The 9,937-nt window shown below is 35.0% G+C and overlaps 1 long non-coding RNA gene across 1 annotated transcript; it reads right to left on the bottom strand.

Annotated features, from left to right (window-relative positions):
- Positions 1–778: 778 nt before the first annotated feature.
- LOC138064266 (uncharacterized) lies at positions 779–8,032 on the bottom strand. The gene is made up of 3 exons (XR_011137539.1): positions 7,825–8,032; positions 3,156–3,247; positions 779–1,959 (listed from the first exon to the last, which is right to left on the bottom strand). It is a non-coding gene; the product is annotated as an uncharacterized lncRNA (long non-coding RNA).
- Between the last annotated feature and the right edge of the window lie 1,905 nt (positions 8,033–9,937).

The raw sequence follows: 9,937 nt of genomic DNA, 5'->3' as shown, positions 1-9,937 counted from the left end.
AGAATTTGTCTTAAAGATCATAGTGCACACATTAGATTATTCCAACACATCTTCTACTCTGTTCTGAATCTGAATATCAAAGGAGCTCGTAATCTTCAAACAAGGAAGACGCATAGCTTTAACAACATTAATCTAACATTTTATTTCCAACTTGGATGACTTCCATCATCTCTTTACAATTAAGCATTTAGCTTTTAGGTGCTGTTAGTTACCTAATATCTGTTCCTTGATTAGAAGTAAAGGTCAGCCTAAGGGCAAGCTGTACTTTACACTGGAGGGGGCAACATAAACATGTATGATTAAAACTACTGATATTTCTTTGCTTTCCACACTGGTATTGTAAGCTTAGACAAGGCAGTTGGTAGAACCAGCACGCTCATATTAACGCTACCAGTACTAGTATAATTTAAGTGATTCTTGACATCTGTCCATTGAGAGCTAAGATAGGATTTCTAACGTGGCTGTCACTTTAGCATAAGGACTATTTGCACATTTAAGAACATAATTCTAACATTTTCTAAACCTAGGTTTTCTACACTTTACATTTTTAAATAGATATAAGAATAGCCATTCTGACAATGGTTTGACATACTGTGTTCCTGTTTCAGCTAGGAAGTTCTGAAGTGAGCATGAATGAAAGATAATGTAAATACATATATATATGTTATATCTTTTTTAAGTTCAAAGTAACTTTATTGCTTAGTTTAAGCATTAAGAAAAGTTTATCTAATTGAAATATTAAAGTAGAGATGAACTACTTTTTAAAAAGTGCTTGTCACAAAGGTCATTCTTCCTCTAAGAAAAATCTCCACCAAAATAAAATTTACAACAATGTGAAAAAGCAACAACTTGCATTTCGTGTCTCTTAGAACTGGAGAAGAAAGGCATTTACACTCTGCCTTATGTTTTCCTGTAAAGTCAGAACATGCTGACAGACCCTTTCCTATCCATCCACACAAGCCCCTCATGCTCATACAAATAACGAAGCAACAATAGTAGTGACACAAAAGGAATAAATATTCCTAAATTAGGCTATTTTTCATTGTAAATGAAAAACATCATCGCAGCAATGCAGAAGATAGTGCTCAGTGCTGCTCCACCTCCACAAAATTGTCTGATCCCACTCATGGGGGAAAGGGGAGGAAGCACCCTTAAATGGGATAAACCGTTTAAAATATCAAATTGGATGTGAAATGCCTGAAGAGGGAAAATAATCTACCAAGGAAGGTACAGCTTTTATATTAACTCATATGCTTTCCACTCTCAGCATTTGGTATGGTTTAGCCCAAAGAAAGGCACTGAGGCAGCAGGAGAAAAATACGAGTTTTAGGTGTAATTTCTGAAAAACACATAGCAAGATATATTTTCTAGGAAGTACAAACATCAAGAAATAAGGGGTACGAGTTATATGCTGTTTCTAATGCTGTGGAGAAAGTGTTCCACTGACAGCAAGCACCTGGCAAGGGACACCATCACCCTGCAAGAGCATGGCAAGGGGGAACAACCAGACTTATATCAACAAGATATAAGGCCTAATATTGTTACCCCGTAAGTATAAACTGTGGACCTTTGTTTTCCCCAGTAGCTAGGGACCTGACAAGTATTAATTCAAATGCTTGAAAACAAAAAAAGTTTTTGGATGGGGAGAAACAAGTCATTGCACATGGCATCAACAACCAGGTGCACAAGAGCAGACAGGGAAATAACTGGCTAGATGTCAGATCTTTAGGAGATTGAGCGATTCACAAACTGAACAAGTGTTAACTGTTTCATGACATTGCTCAAGAGACGCTTTGCTATGATAAACAGGAGCACAACCTTCAACAAAAGATATATATTTTGCATTCAGTTTAACACTGGACTGCTAGGCTTACTTATAGATGTCAAGAAAAACGTGGTCAGATAGAAAGAATCCAGTGAATGGCATCAAGAATGATCACAAATCTGGGAATAACTGCCCTGTAAGGAAAGAAATGAAGGAATGATTGTTTAGTCTGGAAAAGAAAGAGACTGAGATATAATGCTTTTTGAATCTTCAAACACATAACAGCTGCTGCAGAGAAGAATAATCACCTCATGCCTGTGGTGGATAGGAAGGTTGAAAGGGAGATGTAGGTTAAACATGGGAAATATTTTCTAAGCATGGGAAGCATAGGAATGGATTGCCTGGGGAGATGCTGGAATCTCCTCTCCTAGAGAGGACTTTAAGAATAAATTAAACAAACATCAGAAAGGAATAACAGAGGTACAGCTGATCCTGCCTTGGGGCACGGGGATAGAGTCGATGACCTCCTGAGGTCACCCCCAGCTCTGTGACACCTCCCAGGTTTGGTGACTGCAGCCAGCTGTCAAGACAAACTCTAGTTGACAAGGTCCTGTGGTCTTCTGAAATTCCTGAAATGCTACCATTTGAAACTGCTGAAGCATGTCACTAAAAATATAGTGTCACACTAAGTACATTTTATGGCCCAATTAGACTGAGATAGTGTCTCTGAAAGAAGATGCAAGCAAAAAGTGCACAGTACAGAAATATTTCACCTATACTACACTCAATAACTATGTAACAAAATGATGGCAGATGATTTTAAGGCATTGTAGTGCTGTACCCAAGCAGTCTTTTTAATATGATGCCCATACTATTTAAAATACTTGTATTAAGCTATATTAAATACTTTAAAATACATATATTTTGCTATGAAATTTGTCTGAAAAATATTAGCAGCTGTTTACCATATTTTGAGTTCAATAGCCAGAAGTTTAACACTGTGCAATGCTTTTTGAGAATTCCTGATAAGACTGGTGACTTGCAAGTTCCTCAGCACACTTAAAATGTGGGAAGAAAGGAAAATGCCATTTATTTATCACTTACATAAAGGCAAAAATCCATTTTATGCTACTACATTCAGCTGCCTTCTTAAGCTTTAAAATAACATTATTATATTATATATATCATAATATTATTATAGAGTCCAGAATTCAAAATTTTTCAGGGCTTTTCTTCCTATTTACCTAAGGTGGTTAGCTTGAATGCAGATCAATGCATTTTACCAATTTTTAGTGTGGACAGTATAGAACTTATTCCTCGTATTGCTTGTCTGGGAACACCAGACAGATGAGTTTACTCTTTTATTTACTACTTTAGCACTGCTACTTACCTCCAATTTTAATAGTGGACCAAAATACTGAATATTCCTCAAATGCTAAATCAATGAGAACACTCTTGTGTGTCTGACTGTAGGAATAAAACCTGCTTTCCAGAAAAACAAAAGTCAGATTTTACACTGATTTCAAAGCTTTACCAACATGCAATTACACTTTTTAACATGATGAAAATCTATATTAAAGTGTATCTGTGCTTCTTCCCCTTTGATCCAATGTTTTTTTCTGATTAAGTAAAGGTTTTCACAAATAAAATTTCTTATTCATCTAAGATTTTGATAAAGGAATAGAAAATATGAAAAAGCAATAAACATCTCAGAAGTTTTGATCCATTGTTCTTCACCTACGAAATTTTCCTTCCAGTTTTGTGTTAACCCTTAGTTCTAAAAATATCCAATGGAAATTATTCCTTCTTGAGGCACTCACTTTATTTTTGTCACACCAAATTTCACAGGTATATACTTATCTACAGTTATTCTTTAGGAAAACACAACAAAACTTAGTAATCCAGTCCTCTTTTCAATAAATATTCACTATAAAGATCATTCTTGGTAACTGTCATCAGTGGTTGTGCCAAAACTCTACACCTTCAATGAATGCTGACTTAATGTAACTTGTCAAATAATATTTAAGCTTGAATACTTAAAGAGTAATTGAAGGCATAATTTCCATTGATTCCACACTTCCATTTCACTCTTTCATTATGCAGTAAGACAGACGTCTTTGAGATGGATCAGAGGAAGGAATACTGTGAACTTTATTGTCTTAGTCTTACCAGTGCAGTTCCCTCCCAATAAGTAATTTCCAGAATGACCTTCAAAGTCTTTAAATATAAAACAATTCAGGAAACATTATTATTAATTTCTGTTCAAGTTCATTTAAAGCTTTTAATTAAACAAAATGAAACTTGAAACTGTAGCCTAGTAGGTATCTGAATTGATAAGCTTCCTCACATACTACATTTTTTCCAGTGTTCCTCCCTAGAAAGATGTATCTCTTTTGTCAATTGGAAGCCATTAAAATCTGCAAGTACCATAAATCATTTCAGCCAGTAGATGGGACATGCATTTACAACGTTTTGCAGCCTCCATTTCTCTTCCGACACGTCAAAAGAATATAGAATTGAAGTGTGATGGAGAAGCACAACAGCAAAATGAACTGAATAATTACAGCAGAGAATTATCAGTAATCAGCTATTTCTAATCATCATGGAAATAACGAGACATCATAGACTGAAAAGCTGCATGATAAGTCAGCAGAAAACTTACACCCTCAGTTATTTAGAAAATGACACCAGTATTCTGTCAATTTGTTTCTTTTGTAGAAGAATTTCAGGCTAGCTGAAACTTTTTTATATAGAACTGATTGATCAAAACCAAGGTGAGAGATAAGAGTTTTCCCCAGAAAACACTCTCCCACTTCCAGTGGTGAATTCACTCTATCTATAGAAGGGTGATAGCAGTGCAAAAGTGGAAGCACCTCTGCTCAACAGATGGTTACAAGCTCTGATGCCAGAAAGGGATCCCCAAGAGGGAAAATATTTTATAGCTAACTCTATTAAGATCTGCCAAGAAATGGCCTTCTGGATGTATCAGTACCTGGTGGATAGTTTTAAATAGTTTCCTGCTCACTGAGTCTTTCATATCTCTTTCCAAATTGCCATACATTATGCAGAAAACCTAGCTAGCTGATTCAGAATAATAAATTTCACTCAAAGTCATAGACCTAAGTTCAGTGAAATACCTAACTATTCCATAATACCATAATGATACTAGATTCTCTCAACACTGTTTGGAGGGAGCAGATTGAAGTCAGAAAAAAACTACAGGATGAACTAACTTAAAGTTCTTTCCTGTGTGTTATTAAGAAAAAAAGTGATAAAGAATGGGTAACTTCAAAGAAGCAGAGATCTTGAAATACAAGTAGAGCATTTCTATAGCCTGATAACACAGCATCCTAACAGGGAAAATAGCTAGACAGCAATAGTAAAAAGCAAATAAAAAACAAGTCTATGAGAAATCCTTTAACAGGGAGCCATGCAGGATTGAAATGGGGTGGTAGTAATGAAGGATGTAATTCATCTGTGTGTTTTTTGGGCTCCACATCCATGAAAGCCTCATTCAAGAGTAGGAGAGTTGCATTGTGTAAAAGTTTGCTTAGAAATGATTTTTTGAGAGTTATCCTTGGAATATTTTTTTCTTTTTATCTCTGTTTTGGATGATTTTTATTTGTTTTAGAAGTGATGCTCTTATTCTTGAATGTAGGTAGGTTTTAAACTTTCTAACAGCAAGAAACTAACAATTTCTGTTGAAATTTTTTTCATTTTATGAACTTAGTAATATGCTTACTAAGTCTGAAGATATATAACATTGGGGAGAAGAAGGACCAAATTTTGTTCTGGTGAGGAAATGTATAATTCTCACTAGTCTTGTAAAAGAAAAGCCTAGGTTTGAGTATGTAGAATGGTATGTGCATTTTAGTCTTCAGGACTACATTCCAAATGCTTTTTCTAGAGACTTACAGGGGTTTCTTTCTATGCTCTTTGCGAGTAACTTAATCTTCTCAATACTGCTTTTCTAGAATTTGATACTTAATCAGTTCTATATTTTAAGAATGGCCATGCATCACAGAGGATCTTTCTGTGTTTTAAGCTAAACTAGATCTGAAAAACAGATCTAGAGGAAGTGCTGCCTGCCATGTGGTGATCAATTTTCTGATTTCAGATACCTGGCACAGTAGTGAGGGGCTGATGTTATGAGAATATAAAGCATTTTACACCTTCTAAATCATAAATGAGTGATCCCAGAAAATATATTATATGCAAATATTACTTTACTCTATGGCTAGATAGAATGGTTTGTTTTTCTGGACACCCAATGAGAGTTAAAGACTAACTTCTTATTTGCATGTATCTAAGCAAATCTGTAACTGTATTCTTCAGCTTGTAATATTGTTGATTCTTCAGGCTCAGAAGAGCAGAAAGCTAAACGGATGCTTCATAGTTGGAGGTTGAACTAGCTCTCCTTGAGAGTTACTAGGGTTAACCGCTCATCGAGTGTGTCAACAATGTCCCTCATTGCTTTCCAGAATCCTCTGTCATGTATCAAATCTACCTAGGGAAAACTTCACCATCTTTCTTAGCAATAGTTATGGAAAAGAGGAGTGTTTTTTACAATCAGGTACATTAAATTTTTGCAGCAATAAAAACCCTTTCTCTTATAAATAGTATTTACACTTTTTTCTTATAAATGAGTATTATTTCCTAATAACTGCCTATTTATTCTAAAAACTAGTTTGAAAAATATTTTCGCTAGTCCTCAGAACTATAGAATAATTTATAAGATCTAGATTATGAGTTTGGTTTCTTCAAGATAACTGAATTTACATTACACTATATTATTACCTTAGAATGGACAGAATTTAGTCCAAAAACAAAGGAAATTATTTTTAATGAAAAAGGCCATTAATTCTATTGAATAGAGATTAGAATTATACAATTAGTGTAAGATAAATATTTATCTGCTGTTTTATATATAGGTGGATTCTGAGCTAATTTTTAATGTCTGAGGAGAAAGTATACAGCACTTGTTAGAAATGATTCAATTTAGACAGCCACTACAATGAGAGAGGTTTCTAGAAAAAGTATTAGGATCATCTGTACTACCACAAAATATCTTGAATAGTGGAGGTTTTCTTCTATGGGATGCTGATTTCTGACTACAGTATTTTGCTCTGATCACTGCTAATCATGCAGGTTAGCCAAAAGCTATTTAAAGATTCTGAAAAAATTCAGTATGACTCATACAACTTTCATAAATAAATTAGCCATGAAAGCTAAGGTTACGTCTTCCTTTCTCATTTATACTTTCAAAATACAGTGCTGACTTCCTCTAAAAGCAAACACATGCAGCTGTAGGCAAAGCTAACCCAGCATCAAGAAAATAATTACAAACTATATAGCTAGGAATCAGAACGCTTATATTTGGAGTGATATTTATTTTATTTTGTTGTCATTTGCCTAATAGTCAAGGCTTTTTTGAGATGAAAACTTGTGCATGTGTTTATATCGTCACTCTATAGCTTATTAATTTTTATATGTATTTTTCTTCATTTCTACAAGCTAAGATTCCTTATTACAAAGACTTTTTCTTTTGCAAAGACTTTTACCATTAGGTCTACAACAAGATAATTAAAGGAACATTGAGAAAGACCAATTTTCATTAGTATTGTATGAATATTTTACTTCTGTTATATAATATTAACTGATGACAAAACTACAGATATGAGGATAAATACTGACATTTGTTTCAGAAGTTTACTTGGGAGGGTTTTACGCCCCAAGTCCTATTGGAAAAAAAAAAAAAAAAAATCAGCCCTGAAACTGACCGAGAAAAGCCAAATGAGTGAACATTCACAGCCTGCAAACAATTATTCGGTGAGCTAACCCCATACAGGAGGCCTCATGCAGAAATGTTGTGCAAGCGACATATAAGTAAATAAATACACCCTTTATTAGTGTTCATAATACTGAATGCTGCGTATTTTTGATACCTTTGGTTCTGACTATTGAACCAAAATTACAGAAAGTCAATGACTTACACAAACATCAAGCAAGAAACCCTCTACTCATAAAATAAAGCAGATCTGGAGCTTATTTATTCTTACCACAGCAGGGCCCGCACAGGATGTCCTGGTATCCAGAAATTGAGCTCTGCGAAAAGTTCTTACACCTGCATGAATAGTTGGGGGTTTATCTTAGTTCTAGCTACAGAGCCACTTCATATGCATTTTCTAAGCATTTTTTAATCAAATGCTTTAATAAACTAAAGTATACATTTTTACTAGCATTTTCTTATCAAAATTGTAAAAGCATTTGTTGTATATAGTGATAAAGGCATGATTATTTTGACTTCAGCTTGCCCTTCCCTACTAAGAAGCACAAGTTTAGCAAAGAATTTAAGCTTTTTAATGTACAAAGCCTTGTCTTTGTATTCCCCTTTCCAAACTTCAGACAAGGTCACTGTAGCCTTCCTGTACAAAGGAGGCATGTGATGTTGCAAAGTGTTCGGGCCAAGCATACTTCCTCGGCTGAGCTTTTTCTTACTTGCACATCTACAAAGAAAAAACACCTTGCTAAGAAGGAGGTACGGTAGTAATGCTTCCTGGCACATACAATTTGCACAGCTTATACTGGCTATATAAAAGGCACAGAGAACAACTGTTGATAATGGAAGAATTATGTTTTCTAATTATTGCCACTGAAAATGAAATCTTCATGGGTGACAAGTCTTTCTGGCTTGTGCAAGGTAAAGAGTCGGTAATCACAAAGTTCTATTACTGTAATTTCTTCTTCATATGCTTCTCACCCTCCCACTCTCTTCTTGCCCTATGGCTGGCATTACAAAAACTATCTTGGGCCCACATAGAGATAGATAGGCTAAAAGGCCCAAGATGCAGGGTGGAAATTGTATCTGGAGAGCATATTCTGTTCCACTTCTCTTTAATGATTCCTATATAAAATAGACACAAAACTACAGTTAGCAACTTTTCCCACTTCTGGGCTTAATACAGTAATGCACACAAATTAAAGAGAAATTTCTTGCATGGAGAAGTGAATCTGTTGCCAGATTGTATGCAGTTTTCTCTACTGTGTGGTTCTGGCTACTGGCAAGACAATAACCTTGTAGACAGATGTGTGGTCATATGCCTGGCCGTTATGTGAGAATAGATTAAAAAGTTAAGACTTTTATTCACCCAAATAGTTGTGATTTCCCCCTTTCCTTTTTTTCTTTGCTTATAATTAATTGGCTCAATTGATAAGATCTTATTCATGTGCTCTTATCTTAAATAAAGACAACTATAGAAAGGCCAAACTTAGATCTGTGAAAAGAGGAGGAAAATATAAAGAGGTAAATATGTACTATTTTGTCAAGATTTTAGTGAAAAGAAACACTGAACAGAGTGCGAAGAGTAAAAACAGATGGTGGAAGGTGAAGTCTATTATGATTATTACGATGAAGGAATAATTGTAAATCATACTGTAGAAATTAGTAAAGAAAAAAAATCACCTGACTATTAAATATATCATGCCTAAATGTTTAGATGTGAAACTTTCAAAGGAAATAATCGAAGAATGCAAAGCAGTTCAGACCAGAATGCACAGCAACATGGTGAATGACTGTACCCGTAGGAGAACAGCTGCAGGTCCTGGTTCAGGCAAAGCTCTGGCTGATGTTCGGCAGTTAGAGTTTCTTCTAAGTTCTTGTGCTTCGAAATGGTTTTCTATTTGGTGAAAATGTTTTTCTAGTGTCCAAATTACTACCTTCCTAAGAGTTTTTCTCTTTTAAACTGACTACCATAGCTTTTCCTCCATTTTTGTTCTCTTAAACACAGCTTTCTCAAAGAGCAAACAACTGGCATGCCCACTGTTAGGCTTTCACAGCATAAAGTTCTCTGCTGCTCTTCAGGGAGATTCAAATTCCATCATCTTTTCCCTCTTTCTTGTTTCTGTTACTTAGTTGCACATTTATCAGTAAAAATATGTACCATTATTAATTTTGGACCCTGAGATTATTCTTGGAGAAAGAGAGAAAGATTTTTCTTGTTCGTTTACATCTCCATGTATTTCTTTCAAGGTGAACAAGTGTTGGCTTTCTTTAATTACCTTGAAATCCTTTCTGACCTATTCCTTCATGCTGGTGGCAATATGTTTCTTTATTACAGTTTCATTTTCTGGACTCCAGACTCCTTTTTCTTTCTGCAGTGTTGTTGCCAATTA

Source organism: Struthio camelus, chromosome W, assembly GCF_040807025.1.
Source record: "Struthio camelus isolate bStrCam1 chromosome W, bStrCam1.hap1, whole genome shotgun sequence".
NCBI lineage: Eukaryota > Metazoa > Chordata > Aves > Struthioniformes > Struthionidae > Struthio > Struthio camelus.
This window is presented reverse-complemented; position numbering and strand designations above follow the sequence as displayed.